Source organism: Otolemur garnettii, unplaced genomic scaffold (genome assembly GCF_000181295.1).
Source record: "Otolemur garnettii isolate 467f Iridium unplaced genomic scaffold, OtoGar3 scaffold00126, whole genome shotgun sequence".
Lineage (NCBI taxonomy): Eukaryota > Metazoa > Chordata > Mammalia > Primates > Galagidae > Otolemur > Otolemur garnettii.
In genome coordinates, this window is record NW_003852521.1 from 5,634,489 (window position 1) to 5,652,025 (window position 17,537).

Here is a 17,537-nt window from a genome sequence, read left to right on the forward strand (position 1 = left end):
TCGTTTCAGGTGGGCTTGCAATAACCTTGTGAGGGCAACTGGACAGGTGCTGGTTTCCCTTCCCAGCACATTTGTGAAATAGTAGCACATTTACTATGTGTGAGGTGTGAGCCAGCCTTGATTTGACACTCAAAGGACCTAAGATTAAAAGGAGCTCAGTGATGAGTAACTCTGTGGCTGAGAAAGGCGGTTTGAGGACAACTTGGAGAGGAAGGGACCAGAACTAGGGTTTCCTGCTCTCTGCTGCCCCCTCCCCCAGGCCTGCATTTCACAGCATGGATGGGGTCTGCATAAAGTGAAGAAACAAGTCAGTGCCTGGCTGTGGTGTCTGTGAAAAAGACTCCAGACCCCACTGCTCACTGGCTACTTGCCCTGTGTGAGGTTCGGTGTCTGTGGAATGGTTATAATATTTCCCATCCAGCCCACTTCACTTATGAATGAGGCAGGAGGTAGGAAGTGGAAATGGGAATGATAACTGTCTTTTGCTGATATTGTGTGAAAATCACAGCACTAGACACCTAACTCAAAGTATCACCCTGATTCCCAAATAAATGCACTCTGCCCTTCCGAGCTGTAGAGTGGGAACTCCTTGAAATCACCCAGCCTGACACACTGAGGGTCTAGTTTATCTGTGTGTGCCCAGCACTCAGCTCAGCTCCTAATACATAATATAGTGTTATTGTAATACTGGCCAAATGGATGGATGGATGGACGGACGGATGGATGGATAAATAAAAGGACAACATAAAAGCTGTGAAAATGCTGTTGTGTAGGCCAGGCATGGTGGCTCACACCTGTAATCCTAGCTTTGGGAGGCCAAGATGAGCAGATCACTTGAGACCAGCCTGAGCAAGAGGGACACCGTATCTCTGCTAGAAAATAGAAAAATTACTTGAGTGTTGTGATAAGCACTTGTAGTCCCAGCTACTAGGGAAGCTGAGGCATGAGGATCACAAGAGTTTGAGGTTGCAGTGATCTATGACGCAGCCATGGCACTCAATCCTAGGGTGACAGAGTGAGACTCCATCTCATAAGCAAACAAACAAAACCTACTGTTATGTAGCAGTCCATATTACTCTCTGTCTTTAAGGAAAAGAACCCAAATGGAATAGTTTTCAAATGGTGCATCTAATATCAGGAAAATTCTTTTGGCAGGAGATTTTCCTGAAACTACTATATTGGGCAAGGTCAAACAAGGGAAACAGAAACCACTTAAAGTATTTATAAAGAGTTCAATGCAGGGAGTTGGCTCTACAAAGAGTGGAAGAACCAAGAATCTAAAAGGAGACAGTGAGACAGCCCAGAAATTAACAACAGCAGACAGCCACCACTACTTCTAGGCTGAAAAACTCCAAAAGTACAGCTTACAGAGGTGTTGCCAACTCCATCCCTGCAATCTTGTGCTACTGAGCAGAAAACAGGCAAGAAGAGTTTGAGGGCACCAGGTCTCAGGCCTGATTGGCCTAGCCAATCCCTCAAATCATACCTTTTCCTCTCTGATTGGGCCTATCAATTAGATTTTTGGAGAAGAAATCTACAGGCTTTTTGCTTTTTAAGATTATGAAACATCTTCCGTGGCATCTTATTTATTGCTTACAGACTCAGTAAGGTAGACACTATAATCCTTACTTTATGTGTAAGGTCACAGAGATTCAGGAAAGCTCAGTGACTTGCTGATGGCCACACAGCAATCCAAGGCCCAGCAGAATGTAAACAGAGGGCTCTGCATTCCAGTTCTCATGGTCACCCACCAACTCAGCTGTTTTTCATGAAAGGCAGTACAATTGTGTGGTTTTGTATAGTATCACATTTCAGGGTCCTTGTGCAATCCAGGCACATATGAGAACCCATGTTTGCAAAGCTTACAGAGTTGAAAGGCTCTGTCACGCCCTGCTTTGATTTTATGACATATAGTGATAACTTTTATGATGCTAATGCTGACTGTACAGAATTTATGATTACAGAGAAATAACATGCCCACTGGGTTACAGAAGCAACCCAGGAAAACACTAGGTGGCATGTATCCATTTTGGGGGGCTGGGAGAACTATTTCAGTTTCAAATTCAAATTTGTAAAGCTTTAAGAAAACTCTCTAGAATATCCTAGGCATATTAAGCAGATTAGGGTAAGAGGAGAGGCATAGGATAAAGTCTCATGCAGGTGTAAATATTGACAGCAAATATTTTTCCCTTCCCTAAGAATTCAATGACAGCGATTCTAGAATTAAAATAATAATTTTAATTTTACCCATGAAAAATTAAATTTTTAAAAACTTTTAAACAATAAACTGATAACAGAAGTCTCAAGTGTGTTTCCCCATTCTCCTTCTGTATCTCTTTTCTTTTTCAAAGTTGATCCTGTAAAACAAACGCAGTCGGCCCTCCGTATCTGCGGGTTCTGCATCCCTGGATTCAACCAAACATATATAGAAGATGTTCAAAAAAGAAATTGCATCTGTATTGAACACATACAGACTTTTCCCTCTGCTATTATTTTCTAAACAATACAACAATTATTTATATTATTAATAATACTGTATTAGGCATTATAACTCATCTATAGATGATTTAAAGTATATAGAATAATGTGCATAGGTTATATGGGTTACACCATTTTTATCAGGGCCTTGGCATCCACAGATTTTAGCATCTGTAGGAGGTCCTGGAACCAATCCTCTATAGACACTGAGGGACAACTCTATGTACCAGTTAGTAGACATAATAATAATGGTGGTTTCTGATCGTATGATCCAATAAGCATTCTGGATGAATTATCTTATTTAGTCCTAACAAGTAGATTTATTTTCTCCATTTTATAAATGAAGCCAGTAAGGCTTAGAGAGCTTAGGTAACGTGGCCAAGGTTTTATAAGTAGGAAAGAGCAGTGCAGGAATTTGGGACTAGGTCTGTGACCCCAAACTTGTCCCCTTCAATACCATATGCCATTGAGGTTTGTCACTACACTGTGAGATTAGGCCATCTTCATCTCTGTCTTTTGGCCACTTTCTTCTATGACTGTATGACCACCTGAGTTCTTTGAACAATAGTTCACATAAATGCACACACGTGGTCTGATAAGAAGGTGCTCTAAACAGTCCACAGTCTTTTCTCAATTCTAAATCCAGCAACCCGACAAATGGGAAGTTTTGCTTACTCTTTTGTGGCAAAGGCTGCCTTGACCTGAACTGATCTATTTGTAATTTCTTTTTAAAATCCTATTTAGTGTGAATTTCCATTCATTTAGCAGCAGAAATATGAAGGTGTTTGATTTGGGGGCTCTGCCTCAGCGTCCTGTAGGAGGCCGCAGAGCCTACAGTAGACTCATGGCATTGCCTTACTTCCATCTCCTTCCACACAAAGCATAACGTCTTGAATTAGGGATTATGAATCTAAAGTTTGAAAAGCACACACTCTTTCTTTCTTTCTTTCTTTCTTTTTCTTTCTTCCTCTTTCTCCCTTCCTCCCTCCCTTCCACCCTCCTTTCCTTCCTTTCTTCCTTTCCTTTTTTTGAGACAGAGTCTCACTCAGTCACGCTAGAGCGCCATGCATCATAGCTCACAGCAACCTCAAACTCCCAGGCTTGAGCAATCCTCTTGCCTCAGCCTCCCGAGCAGCTGAGACTACAGGCATTTGCCAAGGATTAAGGTTTTATTGTGCAAAGACAGTTCAAAGACCACAGAAACCACAAGCACTGGGGAGTGGTGGAGGGAAGCAAAGGACCAGCAAATGGTGCTGTCTGGACTGGTCAGGCTACCAAGGTTCTTTAGTTCCACTGCCATCCTCACTCACCCAGAGAAGAGGCAGGGATCTTCCTTGCCACCTGCAGTGCAGGGGCTGAAGGGGGAGCACAGGGTAGGCTTGGTCAGTACATGAACTGATAGAACTTTGGAAGACAAAAGGACCCACAGAAGCCCTCACCCTTATATATTGCTATCTGCAAATGGAGTTCCATGATTGTCTAGTTCTCCTTTCTTCTCTGCATTCGCAGACTTAGCCCTTTTACCTCTGAGAAAAGGAAGTTTACATTCAGGATCTGATTGAAAGGAATAAAAAGGAGACTGAGTCATAAGTGGGAACAGAGTGACAGGCAGGAAGGGAAAAAGCCCCCTGATTGTCCTTCCTCATTAACACTAACCAAAGGTCTTTGAGATTCTAAATTGACAGTGTTCTTTCAGACACGACATCATCTTAGAAAAAATTATCTTGAGCCATCACTAAGATATCTATAACAAGTCTTTAGAAGCTGCTGGCAAATTTGAGGTATTCGGCAGAATGCTATCCCTTTTTCATTTTCATTTTCGATGGGGCAGGCTATGTTTTATGAAAAATTAAAAATGCCCTATTTCAAGCAAAAGCTCCAAAAGGAAACTTTCCAGTGAAACCAAGATTTAAAGGTTGCCCTCTAATCAGCTGCAAAATGTTTAAAATGTCTGAAATTAGGCATGAAATGATCTAGAACTGGGTTTTCACATGACATGTTTAACAAGTTAAAACATGAACTTTTAAATATAGTTTCACATAGTTTAATGCTGTAAGACAAATGCGAAATGAAATTCTTTAAAAATAAAAACTCAGACTGGGCGTGGTGACTGATGCCTGTAATCTTGGCACTTTGGTAGGCCAAGGCAGGCAGATTGCTTGAGCTCAGGAGTTCCAGACCAGCCTGAGCAAGAGTAAGACCCTGTCTCTACTAAAAGTAGAAAAATTAGCTGGGTGTGGTAGTACACACCTGTAGTCCTAGCTACTTGGAAGACGGAGGCAGGAGGATCATTTGAGCCCAGGAGTTTGAGGTTATAGCGAGCTATGCTTATGTTACTACCCTCTAGCCTGAGAGACAGAGACTAAGACCCTGTCTCAACAACAACAACAACAAAAAAAAAAAAAAAAAAAGAAGAGGAGGAAGGAAGAGGAGGGGGAGGAGAGATTAGAGGGGAAGGAGGAGGACCAGAAGGAGAACAAGAAATAATCTCAGGAAATTCTCAAAAAGAAAATTCATTTTGGATGGAGAAATACTGACATTTGAAAATTTAAAGACCTGGAATTTAAAGAGTTTAATAATAAAAGAAGCTGTTTTCAGCAGGGTCATAACCTTGGTCCTGGGACACGGTGACACTATGAGGAACAGATGTGAACCAAACAGCACATAGAGACAATTTCTCGGCATACTGAACTCCCAGTTTGTCTTTGGAGGTTTTAAAGCGAGAACTGCAGGTGGCATCATTCTGACCCCAACATACTTTCAAGTTAGCATGAGCAAAGTTTCTGATAATATGATGAACTGAATTTTTGTCTTATGTGCAATTTATACCTCAAGCTAAATTTTTCCTCCAAATTCCTTTGTTATTAAACTCAGGGAAATTTTATTTATCACCTTTAGCAGCCAGCCTCTGTTAATATAGAACATCCTGAATAAACGTTGAAGTTATTAAGAAGAAATGAAATATGTTCAACATGTCAGGGTGTCGCTATGAAAGTTTTGAGACCATGTTATTATTTCACTTCTAAGAAACCCAGTCGACAGTGTCTTTTCTGATTGGCCCGGGCAGGTTTCAACTCGCTCAGCTTATCAGTGTCCCGGGGAGGCCTTTGTTTGTTTCCCTCCCTGTGGATTTTATTTTTCTTGATTCTTTGTACCTCAAAACTTTATTAATGATCCATGTATTAATTCTTCAGTGTCTGCTCCGTGAATACACCCGACATATTTAAAACCACGTTCTGTATCAACTACTGAAGACTTTCCACCTTTCTGACTGGTGTGTGTCGCTCTCTTCAGAACAGAAGTAAAATCCACTTCCTTGTCACAATTACATGGCTTGTGCTTATCTGTGTTTGTGCAGATCTATTCTTCTACTTTTCCTTTTTTTTTTTTTAATTTCTGAGTCCTTCACCTTCCAAAAGAATTCAACTTCACTCACGTTATTAACGTTCTTGTTCCTATTAGCGTTTTCCTTCCAGCCTAATTCTGCACAAACCTAATTATGTAATATCCATATATTACCGGTATGAATTCTGAGAGGCTTACCTTTTTTTTTAGAATTTTGAGGTAGAACAAATTAAACCAGAGCCAAAGAAATGTCATGCTGTTTTTTTCTAATTTTGTTACCTTAAAAAAATCATCTTTAAAAAATTGATTTCTTCATATTCATAATTCCCCTCTATTCACCATGGTTGAACAAACAAGTGACTTCGGCATAGACAAAAACTGCCTACCAAAGACCTAGACAGAAATATGAGAGAAGATGGAAACCCCGCAAATTACATGGACTCAACTGCCTGTGTAGATTGAAGTCCTTTGTTATGAGATTAACTACAGACACACTCAGTATCCTGGTTTCACAGTAGCTTTTTCTGTAATTACAGAAGGACTCCAACCAGGAAGAATGCAACTTCACGATCATTTTCTGGAAACCAAACACTTTCCTGAGAGTTGACTCCCACATTCCTAGCAAGATGTTTTGGCTCCTTTTTCTTTTAGGAAATGTATCCTTTCAACTTTCAAGAACAGAAGGAGTCTTTTAAAACTATTCATCGGTTTAAAGAAGAAAAAGAAAAGACACGCTTGATAGAGACTATTAAATTAACAAGCATCTTCTATAATCTTACAATGAAAAATACACGATCAGATGAAATAAGCATATACCTCCTAAGGCACAACCGTCTCTTTCTTTCCTTCCCATCCTTCTACTCCTGCTCATCACTTAATCCCCCAACTACTGGGATGTGCCCACTTTCAGCCTTCCATGCATCCTGCATAGTGCTGCCCCCAGCCTGATCTCAGAGGGGTACTATTGGCAAGGCTAATCACACACAAAGGACCCCCAAATGGCTAAAAGTAAAACCAAACTGTGTGGCCAAAGAGAACTTTGAGAGTGTGATCCAGAACGTAAGTGAAGAATCTAAGACTTCTGAATAATAGAAAGACTAGCCAGGAAGCTTGCAACCCATGTGGCTCTCTGGGCTAACCTCTGGCTGCTGCTCGCCAGAGAAAGGAGGTGCCTGACCCTTCCTGCTCTCCTGGTGCTGGCCAGAAAGGAAGCCATTCCCTGGGCAGTCACACGGAACTGGGGCTGGCGGTTTTGTAGGAGGAGAACACATCTAATTAAATGTCAGCATTGTCCAGACTTGCTCAGGAGTTACACAGGGGAAAAAATGTAGCTGGAGGTTGGAATTATAGCTGAGGAAGATTCTTGACTTACACACTCAACTTTGAGAAATTGCAAGATTGATTAGGAATTGCTTCCATGAATTATGCATTGTTGTATCTCTGCTGCAAGGAAATCATCATCCCTTTGTGAATTAGCCTGGAATGTGGATTACTTAGATATCTGCAGTGATCACCAAATTATCCTAAATTAGGAAGATGAAAGAAGAAAAGTTTGACGGGCCTGGGACAAAGACATTTTCCCTAAAAGAAGGTGGTGGATATGAATCCTCATACTATCAGGTAGTTTTATTTGTTTTCACAACTTTTTTTTTAGTTGCAGTTTGGCCAGGGCTGGGTTCTAACCCACCACCCTTGGTATATGGGGCTGGGGCTCTACTCACTGAGCCACAGGTACCACCCTGTTTTTACAAGTTTCTTAGGAAGAAAGGCTCAAACACTTACTAGGATGTCTGTATATTATTAACAATTTGTTGTTTATATATTTAATAACATTCATTGCACTAAAAACTGTATAGGGGTCATCTCATAATATGGGTATGTTTCAATTAATTTCTTATTGTATGATTGCACAGTATTATGTGTTCAAAGAATCCCTCAGGACTGTTAAAGATAATGGAATCAGGGGCCCCTCTGGTTGATACTCATAGTGTGCAGAAAAGATAAGGAACCCTGAGCTTGTACAGGGGAGGTCTTGGGTGTACCTCATGTACACACACATCAGCCACCCCTGGGACTCGCGTCAGTGGTTCAAGTTCAAATTCCTTAGCCTGACCTTCAAGACCTAGTCATGTAGCCCCTACCTGACCACTGGGGCTCCATCGTCATCTCTAACCAAATCTACCAATGGGTAGTAACCTCAAACACGTCGTGTGAATTTCGGCATTTGTGGGAGGACTGTGCTTTTCCTGTGTTCTTTGAGGAGAGGCGTCCTTCCTCCAAGGCGAAGCTCCAGTTCTACTTCTTATATTTGGTTTTCCCCTAATTTCCCCTGGGATTAGTTTCCTGCTCAGAATGTCCAAACCACACATTCTACATATGTATAGGAACATGTTCTATGTATGTGTATATATCCTTTTCTCCCCAAACTGCAACAGTGACCAAAGTGCTGCACCCAGTGTGCCCTCAAAGTGTGAGTATTGGCAATAGCAGAATAGGACAGGTGAGGTGTGCTTAATTTCATAATTGTCAGGCATGCACGTACATGATTTTTTTGTTTTTAAGAAAACCTCAGCAAACAAAATTGATATAATTGAAGGTGGTTATTCATATAACCAAATGATTCATTGGCAGGCTCTTTAAAGTCACAGTTTCTCTCTACTGAAGTTATTTTTTAATAGACCGCTAACTACTTGGCAGGAGTATTGGGGATAAATAAGCTTAAAATAGATGAAAAAGAACTTTGGCGCATTATTTGTGTCGCTCTTCCATAGAAGAGGGCGTTCTCTATGTTGCCGTCTAACTTTCTAGAATCTGACACTGTTCAGCTTAGTTCAGTGAATGAGATGAGGCTGTAAACTTGTGGCTATGAGGTTTGAAGGGCAAAGCCGGTAGATCTCAACTGAGACTTTCCCAGAGCTGCAAAGGATTAGAGACTGTCTAGTGTAGCTTTTCAAACAATGTTCCAGGTAACTTTTGTCAAGAAAAGAAAATAAAAATGCCAATTTATTCATGAATGGCTAATAAGCAGAGGAATTTGTACAACTGATTCTAGCTGTGAGAAGGAGCTAGCCCCAGCCACGGGAGGAGCGGTCAGGACAGCAGTGGCCAGTGGGTGTCTTGGTGACAGCAGCTGCCCGGGGGAGGGGAGGCTCTTTCTCTGCCGGTCTGTCAATGGAACTTAGTGTACGGAGGGGACAATGTCAGGCTGGCCTGGGAAGTGGAGGAAGTGCTCTGGCGGGACCGGTGCTTTCCAGTCAGGACTGTGAAGGGATTTTTAAGGGGAGGGAACAGAACATTTTCCCTGGAATGGCCCTGTCCTCGCTTCTTGGCTTGGCGTAGGGATGGTGGGGATAGAGAGTGGTGGTCTAGTATCACCAAAAGGATTATTACAGGGTGGGCCACTCGGAGGGGAAGCCCTTGACGGAATGGCCTGCCCACCAAAGAATGGTAAGTGCCCTACACCAGTGCACCATTTTTATTTTTATTTTTGCTGTACCTTTTCTGTGTTAAAGTATGTTTAGATACCCAAGCACAGGTACACAGAGTTTCATTCAGATTTTTGTGCCTACATGCCTTCATTAGATCATCCATGTATGTGCCAGGGCCATGCAAGGCAGAGGGGCTGTGGGGTGAGCAAGAGACACTGTCCCCTCCTCCTGGAATTGCAAATAGACTGTAAGGACATAGGGCACAATATATGTATAATGGGGCAAATAGACCGTAAGGACATAGTACCCTAATCAGTAGTCAGGCGTCACTTAAGGCTGGGGACACACTCTGAGAAATGCGTGGTTAGGTGACTTCATCATCATGCCGATGTCACAGAGTGTCCTTACGCAAACTTAGTTGGTGCAGCCTGCTATACCCCTGGGCTGTAGGGTGCAGCCCGCTGCTCTGGGGCTTTGCACCTGTACAGGATGTGACTGGCCTGAATACCGCAGGCAACTGTAAGACGATGGGAGATGTTTGTGCATCTAAACGTGTTTAAACATAGAAAAGTGATGGCAAAAGTACAGTAAAAGAGAAAAAGTGGTGTACCTGTACAGGACACTTGCCATGAATGGGGCTTGCAGGACTGGAAGTGGCTTTGAGTGAGAGGCGAGGGAAAGGGAAGGCCGGGGACGGCACCGTGTCCATGGCAGGTTTTATACACACGTGACACCAAATTTATAAAAATGTATTTTTATTTCCTCATTGATACGTTAACCTAAGTTTTCCATAAATTTTTTATCTTATGAGTTTTTTATTTTTTAAAAACTTTTTAACTCTTTTGTAATAATACTTAAAACACAAACACAGCTGTATAAAAATAGGTTTTCTTTATATTCTTATTTCATAAGATTTTCTCCATTTTTAAAGTTTTTGATTTTTTAAACTCTTTGTTATAAACTAAGATATAAACACGCACATTAACCTGGGCCCCCACAGGGTCGGGATCACTAGGACTGCTGTCTTCCAGCAGCACAGGTTGTCCCACTGGATGGTGTTCAGGGGACATTGTGCACATGAAGCTCCCATCTCCTGTGACAACAGTGCCTTCTTCTGGAACACCCACCTCCTGAACCACCTGCCTAAGGCCATTTTACACTTAACTTGTTAAAATAGAAGTGGAATACACTCTAAAACAACAATAAAAATGTAGTATAGTAAATACATAAATCAAAACCATAGTCATTTATCATGATTATCAGCTACTATATACATATATGATTGACCATGCTAGGTTTTTGCAGAACTGGCAGCACAGCAGGTCTGTTTATACCATCTCTCTCTCTCTCTCTCTCTCTCATACACACACACACACACACACGTAATGCATTGTGCTATGATCTCATGATGGCTTGAACATCAGTAGGCAATAGGAACTTTTCAGCCACTGTAATCTTATGGGACCACCATCAGATATGCGTTCCATTGTTGAAGGAAATGTCGTCATGTGATGCATGACCATGTAAATTGCCCACTGTGGAAACTGAAGGCTACTGTGTGGGTTTTAACCTAGTCTAGTGTCCAGGGGAGTTACTAGTCCTTTGAGCTGGGATTCAGAGAATGAACAGGAATTAACATGGCAAAGAGGAAGGAGGGAAGACGGAAGGTTCTAGGCAGAGGGAAAGTTTTCAGCCAGTCAAAGGCCCTGAAACAGGAGCACATAGCCACCAGGAAAAGGTCCACATGGTTGGGGGCCTTGAGTGAGGAAGGACCCGTGCCAGAAGACTGGTGGTTGGATGGAGGCTGTGGGTGCTGGATCTGAGCAGTGGGCTGTAGGAGGCAGAAAGTTGGGGTCCTTGGCTAAGGCAGAGGAATTCCAGGTCAGGATGGTATAGAAACCAGGACTTGAAGGCCAGTAGATTTGTGGCCCATTGTATGTTGCTCCATTTCTCTGAATTTTGGTATCTTTTTAAAGAGATAGAGTCTCACTCTGTCACCCAGAGTGGAGTGCAGAGGAACAATCATTGCTCGCTGCAGCCTCCAACTCCTGGGCTCAAACAATCCTCCTGCCTCAGCTTCCTAAGTAGCTGAGACCACAGGCACATGACACCACCTCCAGCTAATTTTATTTTTTTGTAGAGATGGGGGTCTCTTTATGGTGCCCAGGCTGGTCTTAAACTCTTGGGCTCAAGTGATCCTCCTGTCTTGGCATCCCAAAGTGCTGGGATTACAGGTACAAGCCGTGGCATCAGCCTGGTTTCTTAATCTCTGGGAAAAGATGGCATTTGGAGGAATGCCAGACTTGGTTCATGGATATCCTATTTACCAACTGGGTCACTGTAAGGAAAATTAGCTAACTACTTCACTCTTCAGTTTTTTTTCATCCAGAAAGTGAGGACAGTTATTTCTGCGTAGGCTGCTTGGCAGAGTAGTTGTGAAGGGAAAATGAGAGAATCACTGTGAAAATGTTTTGAAAACCTGGGAAGCAGGACACAAGGAAGGTAACAACAGGAAGGTGAATACAGTGGCGGCAGGTGGAGGCTCCTCAGCAGAAGCCTGGATGTTCCTGAGGGTGAGGTCAGGGATGGGGAGGAGGCAACACGTTAGTTATTGATTCTGCATTAACCTGTTTAAGTCAGATTTGTGATCAATAAGGCCAGTAGTTCTCTTATTCATGTGGTTGAAGCCAAATAGGGCAGAGTTTGAATCTCAGTTCCTCTGCTTCATGGCTGAATTAGTTTTCTACTGCTGCATAAGAAATATTGGGGCTTGAAATAACACCCGTTCACTATCTCACGATTTCCATAGGGCAGACACCTGGCATGGCCCAGATGGGCTCCCTGCCAAGGACCTCACATTCCCCTTCACAGCCAAAAGGCAGAGGAGTGGTTGTGGACCTCACACTCAAGGTGTTGGCTGACCGTGTTCTCAACTGAGGCTCTGGGGGAAGTAGCCATGGCCGAGATCATCCAGAATTTCATGCAGCTTTAAACCAGAGGGTCATTCTTAGCTCCCAGAGGTCGCTCTCATCCTTGCCTGTGGACCCTCTATCCTTCACCTTTAAGCCCTTCAGTCAAGCAAACCCTTTCTTCTTTCTGCAGCAGACAGAGAAAGCTCTCTGCTTTCTCTGTGATTAAACTAGGTCCAAGGATAATCTCTTTATTTTAAGGTCAACTAAGCCATATGATAAAACGTAATCATGGGAGTGATATTTCATCATATTCACAAGTTCTGGGGATTAGGAATCTTTGAAGCCATGTTCAGAATTCTGCCTACCACAATTGCTCAAGGTGACCTAGATGAGATCATTACTTAACTTTGGTTGGTCTTCGTTTCCTCATCAATCATACCTTGAAGCATCATTGTGTTGAGAAGTAAAACAAGACATTTTACCTTAAACAAAGCAAATATGCAACAAATGAGCTGCTGTCCCTGGCATCTCCTATTTGGTTTTGTGCATTCAGAGCTCAGTTAGCTCCTAATACTAGGGAAGAGCTTCTGCAAAAAAGAGACATGAACCCTGTCCCTTACAAGTTCTGATGTTCTTGCAGAGTTTGCTACTGAGTTGCTACAGTATTGCACCACCAAGATTTGATTTGAAAACTGGTATACTGCTGCATGTAGGCATGAATTAAAGACTTGGACAGAAGAAGGATTTGCCAAAATTCAACCTTGAGGGATTTGCGTCTGATCTTTAAAAACACAGAGAAACAAAACCAAGCCACACATACACATTATGTCTTGGCAGTAAAAGTAACTTCTTGATGGTGGTGGTGGGTAAGAGAACAGGGGTTTAAATATAATTGCTAGAGTTTCGTCCGTCCTACAGATTTTATGGGTAAATGCCATCAAAGCCTACTTGCTCTTAAGACCACAGAACCTGATGAAAGGAAGCAGGGTTCTACCCTACTTCTTTAGCCGTGAGGATGTAATAATCCCCGTGCTGCGATGCTTCATCGGTTCCCTCTATGCAACAGTAAGTTTTTATAGAGCCCCCTTCTTTATTAATATGAATTTCAACAAAAGAGCCAAGAGCCTTTAAATCCGTCAACTGGCCATAAATCTAAGCAGCTGCGTTATGAGTCACCCCAGGATCAACGCAGTGAATGGGCCACTGTACCTCCATCCGGGAGATGGAGCACTCCCTCCCCAGAATGGTCCTTTCCCCCTGAATCAGTCCTATTCAGGTTAGGGGGAGGTCAGCGCTGCAGCTCTTTGGAAATCTTCAAAGGCAATATGGTAGGAAAGAGCTGATGGGGCGTCTGCAGACCTGAATGCTGGTGCTGCTGAGACACGAGCAGCAGCTGCTTTGAACTTCAGGGGCCTTTCACCTACTCGCTGCACCTCATTTCTCCAGCAACAGGAAGGCGTCAGTAACAGTAATTTCGGGATGTTAATATTTGCCTCCCAGAAGTGCTTTCAGGTTAACATGCCAGGGTGAGCAAGGCTTTGAGTGGAGCTATGATCTGGTGATTGCATACTCTGTGCGCTCTGCTCTGCCGCCTAAACTACAGATAATGACTAATGACATGCTCTTGGAGGAGGACATAGAAAAAAGAAATGTGATGTGCACTAGTTCAACCACACACCACCAGAAATCTTCCAACCCAGAGATCTTCTCCACTCGCTGAATTCACTACAGTCTGGTTGGAATAAAATCCTGCAAAATGGAATATTAACTGAATTTGGGGGTCACCAGAATCCCCTTTTCTTTGCAGTACAGCATGTGGGAAATCATTACATGTATTTGTGTCTTAAAATAGCTGGATTTTTTTTTTAACCAATAGGGACCTACAATAATAGCCCCCATTCATGTTTCTGAATATTAATTCTTACTGTATAATGCTGGGGATGATGGCACGGGGGCTCCAACATGGAAGCCACTTTCAAGAATACACCACTGCTCTCATAGGTTTTTTCTTTTAGTTGACTGCTTTCTCCATTACCAGGACATATAGAATTAATCTGTGTCCCTGAATAATCTATTCAGTATCTGAATGATTGACACATGCTGTAATGTGCTATTGCTTTTTTGTAATTTGAAAAAAATGCATAAAAATCCATACTATGTATGTACTATGGGAGGTATGTAGGAACAGGGAGGAGGGAAGGAAATTAGTAACTGCTGTCTGTTGAGAGAGTCTGTATTCCTGGGCAGCCCAGAGTGGTTTGCTCATATCATGTCATTTTACAACAAAGAACCCTGTGAAAGTGATCTCGCCATCATCATCACCACCACCACCCCGTTTACTGATAGATAAAGGCAGGACTACAGAGGTGGGTAGTTTGCCCGGGACCTGCTAGAGTGTATCTCTCCTCAACACTGATGCTTTCACACCTGTGACTTGGTGGTGAGTAACACAGCACATAGCAGCCACCTGGTAGGAGGGAAGGTCTGCATTAAAGCCAGGCTGAACCCACCGAAAGGCCTGTTCTTCAGGAGAGGAGACCCTCACCAGACTGATGAGTGATGCACAGACTCTGTGGTTGAGCTTGGTTGGGACCCAGGTCCTAATGGGGTGTGATGGCACAATCCCTGTCACCACTGGCTGTGCACACTGCAGAGGGCCTGTCAGGCAGACACTTAGGGGAGGCTGCTGGGAACGGGGTTCTCATTCAGCCCAGCATGAGGAAGGGGGGAAGGAGGCTGGGGAAGAAGGCCCAAGCTTGGTTGCTATGCTGGGAAGGAGCCGCAGAACCCGAGGTTGGGATGATGTTTTCCGTGAGGCTCTGTGACACGGCTCCTTCTTGGTTTTCTGAGAATTCTAGCTGGGATTAACAGAGTTTTACATTTGTGCCTCCTAAAATGCTTCAGGGACAGCTTCTGGGTGTACTCGTCACTCTGAGGCACATAAAAGGAATAGCAAGCCCATTCCCTTCACTCACGGACTTATGGAGCCTGGAGATGGAATATTTTTATGTAAATCTTCTAGCATTTTTAAGATAAAGCTTTAACGATTAAGGAAAAGGTATAGTTAAATAAACCTGGTGCATTGTCACTTGCAAGACTGCAATCACAGAAAACGCTATTTTAGCACATGTTACCAATGCCACCACCGGACAGGGTCCACGCACTGAAGACGGTGCTGTGCCTGGTGATGGGCTGGGACATGTCACTGCCTAGCACTAGAGACCCAGTGGAGAAGATTGCTCTTGAGGCGTACAAAGTCACCCCAGAAATAAAATTTTTGAGGAAAGTTGGAAAATAAAATCATTTTCCCTTCATATGGCAAATCTCAGTGTCTAAGACCTCCAGACTTCCATGGAAATCCTTAGGCACAGCTGTCCTAACAATATGGTGATATCCATGCGGTGACCCAAGGGTGGCCTCCTGGCTAGTGGGAAAGAATCATCTGGAACCCATTAGTGGATTTTATTGCCTTCACAAAACCTGACCCCAAAGCAATTTATAATTTGCCTTTATAATGAAGGCAGGAGAAATTTTTGTAATGTTCAATAATAACCGACATGGAGTCTCTCGTGCCCCCAGGAAATAAATTGTCAGAAGAAGGTGACAGGCCCTTAGCTTTCCCTAATGAAATTGTCACAGGTTAAATTAGTCACGCCACTTCAGGAAGCAGAAGAAGAATCAGTAGTTGTCATACTTCATCAGCGTGAGAGCGGGTCTTGGTAACAGGTGACATGAAAATGCAGCCTAACTTTCTCCATTGCACACTGGGGGAGTCGACACCTTTAGGGTCAACACAGGAAGGACAAAAGGGCAGGTCTGTACAAAAGATGGGCTTTGTCACCTAAGTGAAGAAATCTTATTACTAAACGTATTAATGATCAGCCTCACTTTTTCTAGTCTGTGAGATATCTAAGCAGTCTGATGGCCTTTCTCGATGGAAAGCCTCTATCTGCAAGGTCTTGTGTGTCTTGATCTAAGAAGAAAATTTTGAGTTAAAGGAAGGTAAGAGAACTTATCCAGTGTCACTACCACACTAGAGAACTAAGCAAGCCACAGGGACGACCTCCCACACCTTGTGCTGAGGGAGGCAGTTTTTCCTTGTTATAATGGCGGGTACAAGTGTCTGGAGGCCAGGGCAGCCAGTGACCTGCCAGGAGTTGATGGGGGCAGGGAAGACTTTCCACTTCTGGCGATGAGCAGACCGCACGACAGCCGGTGTGTCCTCCGTGGGTCTCCCCACCGCGTGTTCCTATTACACTTGCTCATCTTGTGTGGGGTGGGGATCTAGCAGAGATTTCCAGAAGCAGGTAAGGAAGCCAAGCAGAAAACACAGGAATAATTTGGTCCTTCCACATTATCCTGAACACGGAAGGAAAATCCAGACTTCAGGGGACACGTATTTTTATTTACAGAATAGGAAGAGCTTCCTCATTCTACTTCGGCCCATACACAGTGTTCTCTGAACTTTCCATCCTTGGGCTTTATCAAGTTCAAAACCACATAAGCAACATGGAGACACAGGAATGTGAAGCATGAGTTATTTTCTGAATCTATAAATACACAGGGAAAAGTTCTGGAAATAAAGACGACAGACTGATGCTAATAGATCTCCCGCTGCTGGGGTGGGAGAGGGTGCCTGGAGGGATGAGGCGGGGACGGGGGTCGGTCAGAGGGGACTTCAGCCCTATCGGTAACATTTTACTATTTTAGGTGGAGTATAGCTTCTGCTTAGTTTGCCTTACTCCTAGAAAGCTCGGTAGGTTGCCAGTTACTCTTACACTTCAGCGTTTTCCACTCAGGAGTCCAGTTGAATAATCCAGATTGTGCAGGTGGAGTGTATGTGCTGTGAACAAAGTATTATGTTCTAGCAAAGGAAAGCAGCCCAGTGGTGTTTGATACAGTTAGGATGGTTACAATCTCCAGAGTCTTTCCACAAATAGATAACAATACGTTCTCTTCCCCTCTCTGGAGAAGGCCCTCCCCAAACCTGATCTCTGGTTCTAAGTCCAAAGCCATTGTTGCAGGCTCCGCTCGGTCTAGCTGCAAGCCCAGAGAGGCGGCTAGGAAAGTCCCTCCATCCACTCCACGCAGAGCTGCTGATTCTCGGAACCGTGAGAAAGAGAGGCGGGAAACCACAGCTGGCCGCCAGCCCCCTGCACCCGGGCCTTCCTGCTTCCCGCCGCCGCCCAGCGCCCTGCATCTCCCAAGCCTTGTCCCATGCTCCTCTGTGTGTGCCTTGTGCTCCGGCCACAGGAAACGACCTCCTGCTTCCTGAATGTTCCCTGCTCTCTGCAGCAGGCCTTGTCCTGCCTGTTGTACTGCCCTCCGAAACTCTCCCCGTCCTTCAAGGCCACCTCCAACGTTGGCTCCGAGA